The following is a 19,485-nucleotide window of genomic DNA, read 5'->3' as shown; positions in this document are numbered from 1 at the left end:
GCTGCATTAAAGTTGTTTGGCCTCAACTCCTCACCCTGAATTATTCTGATATCCTTCAGGCTGTGAATAGTGGTGGCTAAGGAAGAATGCAATGACTGTGTCGCTCACCTCCCTTCTCACCAAGAGTCTTTCTGGAGCAAAGGAGCCAAGCTTCTCAGACCAGCCAGTGAGCTGATGACACTAGTAACTTAAACCCTTCTTGATAATAGGCTAATCCCTGGTTTCCCCAATGTATTCCCCTTTGAGGTGGTGTTCACTTCCTACAGCTTGGTCACTCTCAGACAAATATTTTGTGGTTTTTAAAGATTTCTCTTAACATGTGGTAACCACCTGACATGGCAAATATGTGTGAGGAAAAAAACCCCTTTTTCTCTTGAACTTTTTGAAGCACATATGACTACTAATATCAAAGTTTACAACATTGTAGTGTAGGGTTTATAAGTATTTAGATGTAACACATTAGATAGACAATTATACCATCATGAGAAAGTGATTCCACATTAAAAACACAACAGTAATTTTCATCAGGTATTGTTTAAACATGTCCTCATTTGATAATGCTCTTTCAGAAGACTTAGGCAATTTGTTCAGGTTACCTGTGAAGATAGGCATAAATGAAAACCTTATGTATGAGTTTAAAATGTATAAACCTGGTCCAGTATTTCCCCACTGTGCTATCTTCAGAAAGAACCACTGCTGCCACAGGAGTAACTGGCAGCATGGGTTATTGTTATTGCTTTTGTTATCGATGGTATTATTATTAATTAATATACACTACAAATAAATTCTGTGTTAGGTGTACAGGAAAGGCTCAGTGTCAAATCACAGGTTTGCCATGGTGAATAGTAAAAACACACAGGTTCAGCTCAGAAGTGCAGGGAATTTGACACCTCCAAGGGCAACCCTCAAAAGGAGAGGAGATGCAGACAGTGGGTAAATGTGCCTGCCTCCTATCTTTCTGATAAATAGTGTTGGCTGTGAGAGGTGGGGCAGAGGGGCATTCTCTGTGCTTCTCAGAGGTCCCTGCAAAGATAATCCCTATTGTCTATGGTAGTCTTCATGATGACATCCCTTTTATTAGGTTTTTAAAGCCAACTGTATTGAGTTAAAACTTAAATTAAATACACCCATTTTAAACATAAAATTTGATGTACTTTGATGTCCATAAGTGCCTGTATAAATTTTACTGGGTATGTAACCACACTAAATGTCTCCCTATGCCCTTTGCAGCCTGCTTCCCTCCACCCTCAACCCTCAATCTGAGTAACCGTAGATTTGTTTTTTTCCCATTATAGATTAGTTTTTCAAATTCTAGAAGTCCACAAAAACAAATCATACAATTTGAGCTATTTAGCTGAATATAATGTTTTTGAGATTCACCCATGATGTTTTGCACACTGATTTGTTCTTTTTTATTGCCAGATAGTATTTTATTGTACAAATATATCATTTTTAGTCCATTTACTGGTAATGGATATTTGAGTTATTTCCAGGTTTGACTATTATGACTAAAGCTGCTGTGAATATTCACATATTTATGTGGTCACATTTTTTCCTTTCTCTTGATGAAATACCTAGATGTGGAGTACTTTCCTGCCTTACTTTCTCTGTCCCCTCACTTCTGTCAGCTCCCAATCAACTTTCAGAACCCAAACCTTCTGTCAGCCTTCTGTCAAAATATATTTTGGATATATTTATCCAAAATAAAATGCCAATGCCTCACTATATGCTGCTTGTTCCATCTTACTGATGAAGGGCAATCTCTTCATAAAGTTTCTCTACCTTGTTCTTTATGCCAGGAACCAACTTCCTGTCACCATGAGACCCCAGTCACCTCAAGATGTTGGTAAACTGTTTCTCAGGAGATGTGGATCTCCTCAATCTGATTATAAACTTTTAGGAGACAAAAATATTCATCCTTGTTATGCTATATTCTCTCACAGCAAATAGAACACCCTTGAGATCTTAATTATCTAACTGTAGCCTTGACTAAATTTTTTGACCTCTCCAAACTTCAGATTTTTTATTTACTAAAAAATACCAGATAATTGTAGTAACTATACTTCAGAGTCACTCTAAAGATCAAATAAAATCGTGTACTCCACACATCCAGATTCTGGTCAAAAAATGCATTTTTCCCACTAAAGAAATTTAGAAACAGTTTGAGAATGTCTGTATCCAGATACGGGGCAGGAACTGCAAAAGATAAGTCTAAGCTATCATTGTTCCATATTGGAGAAAGATAAATGATAATACAGAGTTCTGTCAAAAAGTCACAAGTATACATTTAACATTTTTCAAAATAAAATGAGAACAAAAAAACACACCTGTTTGCTGAAGAAACTATTGCTGGATTAAGATGTAACAATGTGGATAACACAAATGATGTTGGAATAGATTGAAACACACCAAATTATCAAATATATGTAAATATATCAATTCTTAATGATTTAAAAAATGTTCAATAGAAGAGGTTATTATGACATCAACATATCAATATAGAATTTGAAAACTAACTGAAGGTAACCAAGCTTTATTATACCTTATCTCTACAAGTTTATATTCCATGGCATCCAGAGTTGATAAGGAAAATTATCCATTCTGAAGAATACCAGGATATGAATACAGAAGAAAAGGTAGGATTAGAAAATCAACATTTTGAAACTTCAAATAAAAGTATGGATTTAGGTAATTAACTTTGATGAATGTGAAAAACATTAGTGGGAAAAACTGTTGGGGGATTTTATAATGGAGGGATCAGACAGACCGCAAATGAGCACAGTGATATTTTTTTTCCTTATATTTAACTGGCCAAACTTTGGTTCACTGTATGTGAGGAGAGGGCATGTTGTGTGCTTTACGGTGTGGTGAGTTTCCAGCACCACAATGATGGTAGTCTTCCTTCAAAAGTGGAACCTGAGTCTAATCACCAAGCTCTAATTGTCCATTTGAAATAACTACAGGGGCTGGAGAAACCACTTGGAAGGCTACACAAGAAAGAAAATCCAGGATGTATGATTTCCTACACAGAAAATGATTGAGTTTTTCCCAGAAAACAATGGCATGGAACAAAACAGAGAGGGATCAGGGAACTCTTACAGAAGAAGAGAGACAAAAGATGATTAACAATAAAATGCAATCTATGGGCTTTGGATCCTGACTCTAATAACCTAACTGTAGAAAGACATTTATGAGACAATCATGGAAATCCTAATATGCACCAGGTATTAGATATTATATATAGACAGTAAACTTTTAAGTGTTAAAATGAAATAGAATTTATGGGCAATATCGGTATTAGAGATACATGATGACATATTTACAGAAAAAATATATGATGTTGGGGGATTTCATTTCAAATATTCCAGAAAAAGAGCAGTGGAGGTATCAATTGCATAAGATTGTAAAATATATTCATAACTATTAAATTTAGGTGATAGATACAGAGGAATTCATCATTCCGTTTTCTCAATTTTGTGTATTTTTGAAATATTATATAATACAAAATTTAAAATAAGTTTCTGGAATGACTGCAGCTAACAGAGCATGGGGCACCATTTACATTATTAGATATGAGAATTGAGAACTTCTGCCTTTGAAAATTCCCGTATAGACAGCCAGAATAATGGCCTCATTGTAGAAGAATTTTATCAATACTCTTCCAGCTTCCTGTAGCAGGACTCCACAAGCATGTGGCTCTGGGATGAGAGTGAGGGGCTATCTTGCTCCTATGTAACTGCCCAAATATGAGCATCTGTGAGAACAAGATAAGCAACATGAGTGGAGGTGAGGGATGGGCTCTGCTGAAGTATCTCCAGAGATGAAAGTTGTGGATCGAGTTGAAGTAGAATCTATCTAAAGGAAGGGCAAGTGTGGCCCTTCTGCTCTGAAATATAACCTGCCTCTCCTGGAGCCCAGATCCCTGGTGATGTGTTGGTCACTTGGAGCCCCTTGTGTGCCCTGCTAATGGTTTCTGTATCACTCTCATCTGATCAAATCCACAAGCCTCTGTTTGTGTGTGGAGGGTGGGGTGGGGAAGCAAGCAGACACTATAAAGTCTTTACTGCTTTAATGTATTATTACGGAAAATTCTAAACATATACACAAGTAGAGAGAACAGTATAATAAATTCTAATGTTCCATAATCTCAGCTTCAATAATTATCAGTTCAGGGGTGCCTGGGTGGCTCAGTCAGTTAAGCGTCTGACTTCAGCTCAGGTCATGATCTCACAGTTTGTGAGTTTGAGCCCTACATTGGGTCCTGTGCTGACAGCTCAGAGACTGGAACCTGCTTCAGATTCTGTGTCTCCCTGTCTCTCTGCCCCTCCCCAACTCGCACTCTGTCTCTGTCTCTCAAAAATGAGTAAACGTTAAAAAAATTTTTAAAAATTATTACCAGTTCATGGCTAATCTTGTTTCAACTACATACTCACACCTTGGTAGATTATTTTGAAGCAAATCACTTAATTTATTTAATAATATTTTATTATGTATCTCTAAAACATATGAATACTTCTCACTTATTATTAAAAAACTAAAATATTCACATACATATAATTATTTTTCTGAACTATCTGAAAGTTACACGCATTAGGACAATTCACACCTAAATACTTGAATGCCTATTAGCTAAAAGAAAGACATTCTCCTACATAATCATACTCCAGTGGCCCCATTTAAGACATTTGCCACAAATATTTACATATTATCCATATTCATTTTTTCCCCATTTTTCCAAAAATTTCAATGAGGATTAAATTTATGAATGTAATTACAATATTATCACCACACCTAGAATCGTCAACAATAATTCCTTAAAATCACCAAATATCTAGTCAGTTTTATATTTTCCATCACCTTCTCTCTCTTTTCAAACTCTCTCTTAACCTCTCTCTCTCTCTCTCATAGAAGAAACCAGGAAATTTGTTTGGTAGAGTTTCCCAAAGCATAGATTTTGTCGAGTGTATTCCTGTGGTCTGTTTTAAAATATATTTAAACTCTATCTGTATTTTTAATATATTGCTAGATATACCTAGAGGCTTAATAGAAACCATCTGTGATTTTTCAGTAATGCTACTTCAGTAATGCTATTCAGGCAATGCTGAGTATTTCAGTCAGGTTGTATGTAATGTCTGATTGTGCACTTGAGGTCTTAATGGTTTTACCTAGACCCATTTATTTATTGTAAGTTGCAAAATAGTAATATTCTACATGTCATTTCTATTACCTGTAAAATGTTTAGACAGTTTATTGAACTTTTCATTATCTATCAAGTTATAATCTGGTATAACTATCATTTATTATAGTTTATAAAGGAAAGGTACAATTAATGTTTGATTCTTACCAGTTTTCAAAATAATGGCTTTGTTCACAACTGTCCTCCACCAGTGACCAAATAGTTTTCCTAATATTTTTAACATTTCATTATGAAATTAGAGATTTAATTATCATATATTTAAATACATTTGATTTAAATGTATTTTATTTAGTATACTTCTTAAACTTATTGAAACTCAAATTGTCCCATATTTAGTTGGGTGGTGACCAGCTAAGTCTTTTTGACATTATATTACTATTTGTGATTATTTTCTTGCTTTCTAGTAGAACAAAATGTTCCAGACTCAAATTGTACATGTCCAGCCACAGACCTATAATCAGCTATCTTTCTAAGGAGTCTTAGCTCCTTTTAGTGATAAATGATACCTAATGACAACAATCTAGGTGCTACAGGTTTTCACTGCTACTGAATTCCCCATTGTTTCTAAGACTTTCAGTAGATAGAGGTAGATAATATGTAGTTATAAATTACAGAGTTTTTATGTAAATCCTATTGATCTTACATCTGTTTTTTTTCTTTATCTGATGCTGAAAATCCTGATTCTCAGTGAACATCACTCTGGTCTTTTTTTTTTTTTTCCTTTCTTTCTTTTTTTTTAAATCATACTCAGGACAGTTGCATAGCAGTCTCAATCAGTGTTACTAGCAGTGGAAAAATATGGTTACTAACTATGAGTGAGAATTTGTTTGCAGGTCTTTTCTCCCTGTGTTATATCCCGTTAGAGTTACACAGTAAAAATTCTGGATCTGATGGTCACATGGAATAGTCCTTTTCTCATTTGTGCTGCTATTTCATGATGTGCATGCACACTTACCCCCCACCAGCATACCCAAGGTTGAATAAGGGAACCGCATAGAGAAGAGTATCTGCATATTTTTCCCAATGAAAACTACAATGGGAAAAGTGACTGTTTCTTGGATAAGCAACAATGCTGAGCTAATGGGACCAATAGTTGCTGGTTGGCTGCAAACCTTCAGAGATCCTGGTTCCAGATGGGTGGCAGGCTCACACTGGCCAGAGATCCTGATTTTCAGTGGCTTTGTCTCTGAGTTCCACTGAATACAGTAGGCCCTCTATATATTTTTTAGTTAATATAATCGGAGACTTTTGTTCAGAAAAGTGACATGAGGAATAAGACTGCTACTTTGGAAGAGGTTCATGGTAGATTCCAGAGGTAACAAATAGAGATATTTACTTTTTACCAGGGGATGAGGACAAGTCTCATAATTTTGGCCAAGTTGAACTACATTTGGTGATCCCTTTTTACACCTTTTAACTGTAGTCTGTGTAACATGTTCTTCAGGACTTCTGGTAAAAGGCATTTTTGCCTTTTTAGTGCCTGAGAGCTGAAGATACAAGAGGAGGAACACAAGAAAAACCTTTGACTACAGGGATTATCCAGGGAAAAAGAGGGTGGCAGCAGAAATGGCCAAAGACCAATACAAAGAACCTATGCACAGATGACCTGGGATATTTCCTGGTGTAGTGAAGAGGAATGGAGTATGAAAGAAGGGGAGAGCATATGTTTCATGTTCCTACCTTCTTTACCTAGGAAAGAAGACCTGCAAGCAACCTTCTTGCAGCATGGAAAACTGTTGGTGGCTAAGGTTAGAGTCTAGGAATTTTTCAAATGTTGACAAGAAGGGAAAGAGCTGGTAAGAAGTGGGGGAGTGGAGTGAATAACCAGAACAAGAATGTGGTAGGGTCAGGTGCAGGAGAATGGTGTGACTTGCAAGGGGTCCTGAAAGACCCCCTTCCAAAGAGAATTCCTGCATTATATGAGATTCCTCCAGGCTCAAGGTGAAGTCAGCTATCTTTATATCAGGAAAAAGTGCCCTTTTCCTCATGGTAGCCACAGATCCCTAGCACTGAGTTGAGACTGAGTTAATCTGCTCCTCATTTGTTGCTTCAGAAAGTTCCAGAATGAGAGTGTAGGTATGAAAACTTTAAGCAAGCCCTACCTCAAATAACCTGTTTCAACCTTGAGAAATCCGATCTGTCTAGCAATGATCCAGAGGGTTAATTAACAAGCTGGCTGGCCCTGCCACAGGCTTTGTGTCAAGAGACATGGACTTACCTCTTTCTCTAAATCCAAAGGCCAGAGCCACCAACCTAAGGAAGCTTCCTTCCCTCTAAGCAGGATTAGTCCAAGCATACAAGCAAACAAAAGGGTGGTGTCAAGGATCAAAGTGTTCCCTCTTTCTCAAAATCTGTCACAGCCACTTAGTTTTGTAGTTATCACCCCCCAAAATAGACTGAAAACAATAACAACAATAATACTAACCACTGGTTTGAAGTCTGAAGACCAGGTCCTGGCCCCGGCTTCTCCTTTCTGTAGTCTGACCTGTTGTTCAAATTATCGCTTTGCCATTCTTACAGCAGTGGTCTTGAGCAGTGGGTTAATCTCTCTAGCCTCATTACCTACATTTCTAAAATGGGTACAAATATTATACCTACCTCAGTAGGTCATTTCAGGGTTAAATATCAATATCTATAAAGTGCTTACTCAACATCCTACATACAACAAATGCACATGGAGTTGTAGCTCTTGTTACAATCACTGGATCCTAGATGCCAAACTTGCAAAGATTAACAATCAACACAGTCCCTCCTCCTGGGATCCTTCAGCTTAATTGTTTTCTAAAATGGATGAGATGGTGCTCAGGCCAGATCTTTCACAAATGTGATTCTTATTTATAGCCTGAATATAATAGACCATGATAAAGGTACAGGCTCTCAAACACCCACATGAGACAGTGTCTTGCCACATCAGAGACAAAGACTGGCTTTGAAATTGGATTCTAGGTGTATTTATTTATTTATTTATTTATTTTAATATATGAAATTTATTGTCAAATTGGTTTCCATACAACACCCAGTCCTCATCCCAAAAGATGCCCTATTCAATACCGATCACCTACCCTCCCCGCACTCCCACCCCCCATCAACCCTCAGTTTGTTCTCAGTTTTTAAGAGTCTCTTATGCTTTGGCTCTTTCCCACTCTACCGCCTTTTTTTTTCTTCCCCTCCCCCATGGGTTTCTGTTAAGTTTCTCAGGATTCACATAAGAGTGAAAACATATGGTATCTCTCCTTCTCTGTATGGCTTGTTTCATTTAGCATCACACTCTCCAGTTCCATCCAACTTGCTAGGAAGGGCAATATTTCATTCTTTCTCATTGTCATGTAGTACTCCATTGTGTATATAAACCACAACTTCTTTATCCATTTGTCAGATGATGGACATTTAGGATCTTTCCACAATTTGGCTATTGTTGAGAGTGCTGCTATAAACATTGGGGAACAAGTGCCTCTATGCATCAGTACTCCTGTATCCCTTGGGTAAATTCCTAGCTGTGCTACTGCTGGGTCATAGGGTAAGTCTATTTTTAATTTTTTGAGGAACCTTCACAGTGTTTTCCAGAGTGGCTGCACCAGTTTGCATTCCCACCAAGAGTGCAGGAGCGTTCCCATTTCTCCACATCCTCTCTAGCATCTATAGTCTCCTGATTTGTTCATTTTGGCCACTCTGACTGGCATGAGGTGATATCTGAGTGTGGTTTTGATTTTATTTCCCTGATGAAGAGCAATGTTTAACATCTTTCCATGTGCCTGTTGGTCATCTGGATGTCTTCTTTAGAGAAATATCTATTCATGTCTTCTGCCCATTTCTTCACTGGATTATTTGTTTTGCAGGGGTGGAGTTTGGTGAGCTCTTTATAGATTTTGGATACTAGCCCTTTGTCTGATATGTCATGTGCAAATATCTTTTCCCATTCTGTTGGTTGCCTTTTAGTTTTCTTGATTGTTTCCTTTGTTGTGCAGAAGCTTTTTATCTTCATGAGGTCCCAATAGTTCATTTTTGCTTTTAATTCCCTTGCCTTTGGGGATGTGTCAAGTAAGAAGTTGCTACGGCTGAGGTCAGAGAAGTCTTTTCCTGCTTTCTCCTCTAGGGTTTTGATGGTTTCCTGTCTCACATTCAGGGCCTTTATCCATTTTGAGTTTATTTTTGTGATTGGTGTAAGAAAGTGGTCTAGTTTTATTCTTCTCCATGTTGCTATCCAGTTCTCCCAGCACCATTTGTTAAAGAGACTGTATTTTTTCCATTGGATATTCTTTCCTGCTTTGACAAAGATGAGTTGGCCATATTTTTGTGAGTCTAGTTCCAGAGTTCCTATTCTATTCCATTGGTCTATGTGTCTGTTTTTGTACCAATACCATGCTGTCTTGATGATTACAGCTTTGCAGTAGAGACTAAAGTCTGGGATTGTGATGCCTTCCGCTTTGGTCTTCTTTTTCAAAATTACTTTGGCTATTCGGAGCCTTTTGCAGTTCGATATGAATTTTAGGATTGCTTCTTCTAGTTTCGAGAAGAATGCTGGTGCAATTTTGATTGGGATTGCATTGAATGTGTAGATAGCTTTGGGTAGTATTGATATTTTAACCGTATTTATTCTTCCAACCCATGAGCACGGAATGTCTTTCCATTTCTTTGTATCTTCTTCAATTTCCTTCATAAGTTTTCTATAGTTTTCAACATACAGATCTTTTACATCTTTAGTTAGGTTTATTCCTAGGTATTTTATGCTTCTTGGTGCAATTGTGAATGGGATCAGTTTCTTTATTTGTCTTTCTGTTGCTTCATTATTAGTGTATAAGAATGCAACTAATTTCTGTACATTGATTTTGTATCCTGTAAATTTGCTGAATTCATGTATCAGTTCTACCAGACTTTTGGTGGAGTCTATCGGATTTTCCATGTATAATATCATGTCATCTGCAAAAAGTGAAAGCTTGACTTCATCTTTGCCAATTTTGATGCCTTTGATTTCCTTTTGTTGTCTGATTGCTGATGCTAGCACTTCCAACACTCTGTTAACAACAACAACGGTGAGCGTGGACATCCCTGTCATGTTCCTGATCTCAGTGTGAAAGCGCTCAGTTTTTCCCCATTGAAGATGATATTAGCTGTGGGCTTTTCATAAATGGCTTTTATGATGTTTACGTATATTCCTTCTATCCCGACTTTCTCGCGGGTTTTCATTAAGAAAGGATGCTAAATTTTGACAAATGTTTTTCCTGCAACAATTGACAGGATCATATGGTTCTTTTCTTTTGTTAATGTGATGTATCACGTTCATTGATTTGCGAATGTTGAACCAGCCCTGCAGCCCATGAATGAATACTACTTGCTCATGGTGAATAATTCCTTCTATAATCTGTTGAATTCGATTTGCCAGTATCTTATTGAGAATTTTTGCATCCATATTCATCAGGGATATTGGATTGTAGTTCTCTTTTTTTACTGGGTCTCTGGTTTAGAAATCAAAGTAATACTGGCTTCATAGAATGAGTCTGGACGTTTTCCTTCCCTTTCTATTTTTTGGAATAGCTTGAGGATAGGTATCATCTCTGCTTTAAATGTCTGGTAGAATTCCTCTGGGAAGCCATCTGGTCCTGCACTCTTATTTGTTGGGAGATTTTTGATAACCGATTCAATTTCTTGCTCGTTATGGGTCTGTTCAAGCTTTCCATTTCCTCCTGATTGAGTTTTGGAAGTGTGTGGGTGTTTAGGAATTTGTCCATTTCTCCCAGGTTGTCTGGTTTGTTGGCATATAATTTTTCATAGTATTCCCTGATAATTGTCTGTATCTCTGAGGGATTGGTTGTAATAATTCCATTTGCATTCATGATTTTATCTATTTGGGTCATCTCCCTTTTCTTTTTGAGAAGCCTCACTAGAGGTTTATTAATTTTGTTTATTTTTTCAAAAACCAACTCTTGGTTTCATTGACCTGCTCTACACTTTTTTTTTATATTCTATATTGTTTATTTCTGCTCTGATCTTTATTATTTCTCTTCTTCTGCCGGGTTTGGGGTGTCTTTGCTGCTCTGCTTCTATTTCGTTTAGGTGTGCTGTTAGATTTTGTATTTGGGATTTTTCCTGTTTCTTGAGATAGGCCTGGGTTGCAATGTATTTTCCTCTCAGGACTGCCTTCGCTGCATCCCAAAGCGTTTGGATTGTTGTATTTTCATTTTCGTTTGTTTCCATATTTTTTGAAATTTCTTCTGCAATTGCCTGGTTGACCCACTCATTCTTTAGTAGGGTGTGCTTTAACCTCCATGCTTTTGGAGGTTTTACAGACTTTTTCCTGTGGTTGATTTCAAGCTTCATAGCATTGTGGTCTGAAAGTATGCATGGTATGATCTCAATTCTTGTATACTTATGAAGGGATGTTTTGTGACCCAGAATGTGATCTATCTTGGAGAATGTTCCATGTGCACTCGAGAAGAAAGTATATTCTGTTGCTTTGGGATGCAGAGTTCTAAATATATCTGTCAAGTCCATCTGATCCAATGTATCATTCAGGGCCCTTGTTTCTTCATTGACTGTGTGTCTAGATGATCTATCCATTGCTGTGAGTGGAGTGTTAAAGTCCCCTGAAATTACCGCATTCTTGTCAATAAGGTTACTTATGTTTGTGAGTAATTGTTTTATACATTTGGGAGCTTCCGTGTTTGAGGCATAGGCATTTATAATTGTTAGTTCTTCTTGATGGATAGACCCTGTAATTATTATATAATGCCCTTCTTCTCTTGTTACAGCCTTTAATTTAAAGTCTCGTTTGTCTGATATAAGTATGGCTACTCCAGCTTTCTTTTGACTTCCAGTGGCATGATAAATAGTTCTCCATCCCCTCACTTTCAATCTGAAAGTGTACTCAGGTCTAAAATGAGTCTCTTGTAGACAGAAAATAGATGGGTCTTGTCATTTTATCCATTCTGATACCCTATGTCTTGTGGTTGGCGCATTTAGTCCTTTTCCATTGTGTTATAGAAAGATATGGGTTTAGAGTCATTGTGATGTCTGTAGGTTTCATGCTTGTAGCGATGTCTCTGGTACTTTGTCTCACAGGATCCCCCTTAGGATCTCTTGTAGGGATGGTTTAGGGGTGATGAATTCCTTCAGTTTTTGTTTGTTTGGGAAGACCTTTATCTCTCCTTTTATTCTAAATGACAGATTTGCTGGATAGAGGATTCTCGGCTGCATGTTTTTTTCTGCTCACCACATTCAAGATTTCCTGCCATTCCTTTCTGGCCTGCCAAGTTTCAGTAGAGAGATCTGTCACTAGTCTTATCAGTCTCCCTTTATATGTTAGAGCAGGTTTATCCATAGCTGCTTTCAGAATTTTCTCTTTATCCTTGTATTTTAACAGTTTCACTATGATATGTCATGCAGAAGATCGATTCAAGTTACGTTGGAAGGGAGTTCTCTGTGCCTCTTGGATTTCAATGCCTTTTTCCTTCCCCAGATCAGGGAAGTTCCCAGCTATTATTTCTTCAAGTACACCTTCAACACCTTTCCCTCTCTCTTCCTCGTCTGGGATACCAATTATGCGTAGATTATTTCTCCTTAGTGCATCACTTAGTTCTCTATTTTTTCCCTCATACTCCTGGATTTTTTTTTTATCTCTCTTTTTCTCAGCTTCCTCTTTTTCCATAATTTTATCTTCTAGTTCACCTATTCTTTCCTCTGCCTCTTCAATCCGAGTTGTGGTCATCTCCATTTTATTTTGCAGCTCCTTAATAGCATTTTTTAGCTCCTTCTGGTTGTTCCTTAGTCCCTTGATCTCCGTAGCACTAGATTCTCTGCTGTTCTTTATACTGTTTTCAAACCAAGTGATTAATTTTATGACTGTTATTCTAAATTCACTTTCTGTTATATTGTTTAAATGGTTTTTGATCAGTTAGTTAGCTGTTGTTATTTCCTGGACTTTTTTTTTGGTGGGGAATTCTGTTTCGTCATTTTGGATATTCCCTGGCATGGTGTGGGACTGCAGGGCACTTCCCCTGTGCTGTCTTGAATACCTTGCGTTGGTGTGCAGGGCCACAGTCAGACCTGATGTCTGCCCCCAGTCCACCACTGGGGCCACAGTCAGACTGGTGTGTACCTTCTCTTCCCCTCTCCTAGGGGCAGGATTCACTGTAGGGTGGCATGGCCCATCTGGGCTACTTGCACATTGCCATGTTCATGGTGTTGGGGGATCTGGCATATTAGCTGGGGTGAATCTGCAAGGTGCACAGGGGCAGAAGGGCAGGCTCAGCTTGGTTATCCTTTGGTGATCCATTTCAGGAGGGACCTACGGCACCAGGAGGGAGTCAGACCCGCCACCAGAGGGATGGATCTGCAGAAGCACAGCGTTGGGTGTTCGCGTGGCGCAAGCAAGTTCCCTGACAGGAACTGGTTCCCTTTGGAGTTTTGGCTGGGAGATGGGTTAAGGATATGGTGCTGGCAAGTGCCATTGTTCCCCGCCAACCTGCATTCTGTTGTCTGTGGCTCAACAACTCTCCCTCCCATTGTCCTCCAGCCCTCCAGCTCTCTGAGCAGAGCTGTTAGCTTATAACCTTCCAGATGTTAAGTCCTGCTTGCTGTCCAAACACACTCCATTCGGCCCCTCCACTTTTGCAAGCCAGACTCGAAGTTTCTGCTTTGCTGGCGGGCTGCTCCTCTGCCCCCGGCTCCCTCCCGCCAGTTCGTGTAGCCCGCACCACCTCTCCGTCCTTCCTACCCTCCTCTGTGGGCCTCTCGTCTGCACTTGGCTCTGGAAAATCTGTTCTGCTAGTCTTCTGGTGGGTTTCTGGGTTATTTAGACAGGTGTGGGTGGAATCTAAGTGATCAGCAGGACGCGGTGAGCCCAGCGTCTTCCTATGCTGCCATCTTCCGCTCCAAAAAACTTTTTTTTTCTTTTTTGAGAGAGAGAGAGAGAGAGAGAGAGAGAGAGAGAGAGACGGAGAGTGCTAGCTGGGGAGCAGCAGAGAGAGGATTCTGGGTTTCTAAAAATTTTTCTAGTGGGGAATGTTCCCTTCATATGTCTCAATAAGTCTCACAATAGAATTTAAAAACCATTTCAACTATAAAGGATAGAATTCTTAAAGAAAGCGTACTTGCCTTCTTCTAAACTAAGATGAATTTTGAGCTGGGAAAGTTCTAGTCCCTTGGATATGGAAAATTCACTTTCAAACAATCAATAAAAAGATTATAAAGTTCAAGTCTATTTAGAGAACTTACCGGGGTTACTTAGAACAAATTAAATGAATGTTAAAGAGATTTTATTAGAGTTGCAAGAATATTAGGAGAGTATAAACATCAATGGGGAAATTAGAAAGTGGGAGAACATGTTGAACACATTTACATTTTGTGAATGGACAATGTTCATTGAAATTACCATAAAATTTGAAATAGTAAGCAAAATAAACACGTAGTCAAACAGAAGTTGTGTAGAGAAGGCAGAAACAGGGAAGCAGAGGGAGAGAGAAGGACTGTAGGTCTCTTTAGTTCACATAGGTACCATCTTATCTAGTAATGTTGGAAGTGAGATGCAATGTGAGCCATCTGGTGGGGCTGGATGAGGCTGGATTAACTTGGCAATATGTAAGAAGGTGAGCTAATAAAATAGAAATAAAGAACTCTCTCTTGCTCCCTGGGACTTAATTTTAACATTTGGTTTTGGGGAGAAAGAGGAAAGATGTGTTTCTGAAGTTCACTCATTTGTTCAATAGCTGTAATTGTTTAAAGCCTATGTCAATTGCCATTTTTCTCTCTCACCTACATCTTCAAGACCCCTCATTGTGAGACTCCTTGTCTCCAACCACCCAGAAGACCCTGCCTTCTCTCACCTCTGTATTGCCATCCACCATCATTCTGACCCCTTCTGCTGATACATTAAAGCTTTCAGCACCTGCTTACTGTCCCCTCTCCACTATAAATCCAGTAATCATCCTTTGGGCTCCACCTTTCACAGGATGTATGAGCTCCCTGAGCCTCATGACTCAACCTTCCACTCCATAGCACCCGTCCACTCTCAGTGTCATAGCTGAGATATTTGATCCCAAAGTGAAGTCACATAGTCTACTTGGACCACATCCACTTATACTTGAGTTTACTTACTCATGTATCCTGACTGTAGTAATTCTTCAACCTCATGAAAATTTCCAATCCATAGATCCCACAACTTTTCTTTTATCTAGTCAAACCCTCTAGTGATTTTTTTTTCATTATCTTTCTTCAATCTGTTAGCAGCATTACAATTACCTCCTTATAATTAAGCTCAGCTTTCTCATTGTAGTCACTTTGCTACACTACAAATCCTGGAAAAGCCCCACCATCTACCTCTTCATGACTACATTGGTGCAACTGAGAGCTGTTACAGATAAATAAAACCCATGGAACAACATCAAATCAGGGTAAATTCTTAGTCCCCTACCTCAGAATGGCCTGGGAATCCTACTAGGTGTCTCAGCTAAAGTCATCCTGCCATGACTCTCTATAGCTAGACCGTTCATTCTCCATTTCATTCCAATTTCCCAGCATTAACTGCCATTGTTGCCCCCAAAACACTTGAGAAAATACAATTCCATTAGGGGTTCTGTTAGTGTCCCAAATGAGGGGGAGATCTATAAACTTTTAAACATTTTTTATTCCCAATAAATAAAGCACAATTTCTGCTATTAAGGTGGCTAATATTTCTTGTGCCTCTACTACATGCCATGCTGGATATCAGCACTTGATTTATTTTATTTCATTAATTCACCACAACAATAAGTAAAAGCTTAATTTTATTTATTTACTTTTTAACCCCAGAGGAAACTATAGCACAGAGTGTTTCAATAGTTTTCTCAATCCAAAAACACCTGAAAATGTAATTGAAAGATGTACATTTAAAATTGGTTGTGTACCTAATCTGCCCCAGGCTCAGTAAATAAACAATAATTTTTAAAAATGAACAGACAAGAAACGTTAGACAGCTTGAAGAAGATGGCAGCGTAGGAGGACGCTGGGCTCACCTCGTCCTGCTGGTCACTTAGATTCCACCCACATCTGTCTAAATAACCCAGGAACCCACCAGAAGACTAACAGAATGGACTGTCCAGAGCCAAGCATAGACAAGAGGACCACAGAAGAGGATAAGAATGGCGTAGAGGCGATGCGTGCTACACAAACTGGCAGGAGGGAGCTGGGGCGGTGGAGGGGCAGCCTGCCAGCAAGGTGGAATTCTCGAGTCTGCCTTGCAAAAGTGGAGGGCCGGACTGCTTGAGTTCTGACAGCCAGCGGGAGTTAACTTCTGTAATGTTATAAGTCAACAGCTCTGCTCAGAGAGTGGGAGGGCAATAGGACACTGGGAGGAAGAGGTGTTGAGCCCTGGAAGACAGCTCAGCTCAGAGGGGAACAAAGGTGCTGGCAAATTCCATCTTTCTCTCCCATCCCTCAGCCAAAATCGCAAAGGGTACCAATTCACCAAACTTGCTTGCAACACACAAACACCCAACGCTGTGCCTCTTTGGATGCATCCCTCTGACGAGTCTCCCTCCCTCCTGGTGCTGCAGGACCCCTCCTGCAGGGGACCACCTACAGCAAAGCGAGTTGAGACTGCCCCTCCTGTCCCTGTGCACCTTGTGTATCCACCAGGACTAATATACCAGATCCCATTGATGAAACACCACAAGCCTGGCAGTGTGCAAGTAGCCCAGACAGCAGCCACACCACTCCTCAGTGAGTCCTGCCCCTGGGAGAGGGGAAAATAAGGTACACACCAGTCTTACTGTGGCCCCAACGGTGGGCTGGAGACAGACATAAGGTCTGACTGTGGCCCCGCTCACCAACACGTTACTCCAGACAGCACAGGGGAAGTGCCCTGCAGCTTGGAGACACCCCAGGGACTAACAAAAATAAAAAAATGGAAGAATTGTCCTCAAAAGAAACTCCAGGAAGTAGCAAAAGCTAAAGAATTGATCAAAAATGATTTAAGCAATAACAGAACAAGAATTTAGAATAAGAGTCATAAAATTAATCACTGGGCTTGAAAAAAGTATAGAGGACAGCAGAGAATCTATTGTTACTAAGAAATTGTCATGAGGAGCTAAAAAATGCTATAAATGAGGTGAAAAATAAAATGGAGGAGACCACAGCTGGGTTTGAAGGGGCAGAGGAGAGAGTAGGTAAATTAGAAGATAAAATTATGGAAAAAGAGGAAGCTGAGAAAAAGAGAGATTAAAAAAATCCAGGAGTATGAGGGAGGAAGTAGAGAACTACGTGATGCAATGAAACACAACATATCCGTATAATAGGAATTCCAGAAGAAAAAGTGAGAGAGAAAGGGGCTGAAGGGGTACTTGAACAAATCATAGCTGAGAACTACCCTGATATGGGGAAGGAAAAAGGCATCAAAATCCAAGAGGCATAGAGAACTCCCTTCAGACCTAACTTGAATCGATCTTCTGCACAACATATCATAGTGAAACTGGCAAAATACAAGGATAAAGAGAAAATTGTGAAAGTATCTAGGGATAAACCTGCTCTAACATATAAAGGGAGACCAATAAGACTAGAGACAGACCGGTCTACTGAAACTTGGCAAGCCAGAAAGGAATGGCAGAAAATCTACAATGTGATGAACAGGAAAAAAATATGCACCTGAGAATCCTTTATCCAGCAAGTCTGTCATTCAGAATAGAAGGAGAGATAAAGGTCTTCCCAAACAAAAACTGAAGGAATTCATCACCACTAAACCAGCCCTACAAGAGATCCTAAGGGGGATCCTGTGAGTGAAATGTTGCAAGGACCACAAAGTACCAAGACATGACTACAATCATGAAACCTACAGACATCACCATGACTCTAAACCCATATCTTTCAACAATAACACTGAATGTAAATTGACTAAATGCTCAACCAAAAGACATAGGGTTTCAGAATGGATAAAAAACCAAGACCCATCTATTTTCTGTCTACAAGAGACTCATTTTAGACGTGAGGACACCATCAGATTGATAGTGAGGGGATGGAGAACTATCTATCATGCTACTGAAGTCAAAAGAAAGCTGGAGTAGCCATACTTATATCAGACAAACTAGACTTTAAATTAAAGGTTGTAACGAGATGAAGAAGGGCATTATATAATAAGTACAGGATCTATCCATGAGAAAGAGCTAACAATTATAAATGTCTATGTGGCGAATGCGGCAGCACCCAGATATATAAAACAATCACAAACATAACCAACCTTATTGATTATAATATGGCAATTACAGCAGATTTTAATACTCCACTTACAGTAATGGATAGATCATCTAGACACGGGATCAATAAAGAAACAAGGACCCTGAATGACACATTGGATCAGATGTACTTGACAGATATATTTGCAACTCTGCATCCCAAAGCAACAGAATCTACTTTCTTTTCGAGTGCACATGGAACATTCTCCAAGATAGATCACATAGTGGGTCACAACACAGCTCTTCATAAGTATATAAGAATTGAGAGCATACCATGCACACTTTCAGACCACAATGCTGTGAAGCTTGAAATCAACCACAGGAAAAAGTCTGGAAAACCTCCAAAAGCATGGAGGTTAAAGCACACCCCACTAAAGAATGAGTGGGTCGGGCGCCTGGGTGGCTCAATCGGCTAAGCGTCTGACTTCGGCTCAGGTCATGATCTCGCGGTCCGTGAGTTCGAGCCCCGCGTCAGGCTTTGTGCTGACCACTCAGAGCCTGGAGCCTGCTTCAGATTCTGTGTCTCCCTCTCTCTCTGACCCTCCCCCGTTCATGCTCTGTCTCTCTCTCTGTCTCAAAAATAAATAAACGTTAAAAAAAAAAAAAGAATGAGTGGGTCAACCAGGCAATTAGAGAAGAAATTTAAAAGTATATGGAAACAAACGAAAATGAAAATACAACAATACAAAAGCTTTGGGATGCAGCGAAGGCAGTCCTGAGAGGAAAATACATTGCAATCCAGGCCTATCTCAAGCAACAAGAAAAATCCCAAATACAGAATCTAGCAGCACTAAAAAAGGAAATAGAAACAGAACAGCAAAGATACCCCAAACCCAGCAGAAAAAGAGAAATAATAAAGATCAGAGCAGAAATAAACAATAGAGAATCTAAACAAACAAACAAACAAACAAACAAAAACAGTAAAGTAGATCAATGAAAACAAGAGGTTTTTTTTGTTGTTTGTTTGTTTGTTTTTGAAAAAATGAACAAAATTGATAAACCTCTAGCCAGGCTTCTCAAAAAGAAAATGGAGATGACCCAAATAGATAAATCATGAATGAAAATGGAATTATTACAACCAACCCCCCAGAA

The sequence above is a fragment of the Panthera tigris genome, chromosome D1 (genome assembly GCF_018350195.1).
Source record: "Panthera tigris isolate Pti1 chromosome D1, P.tigris_Pti1_mat1.1, whole genome shotgun sequence".
NCBI lineage: Eukaryota > Metazoa > Chordata > Mammalia > Carnivora > Felidae > Panthera > Panthera tigris.
Note: the sequence above shows the minus strand (reverse complement) of the source record.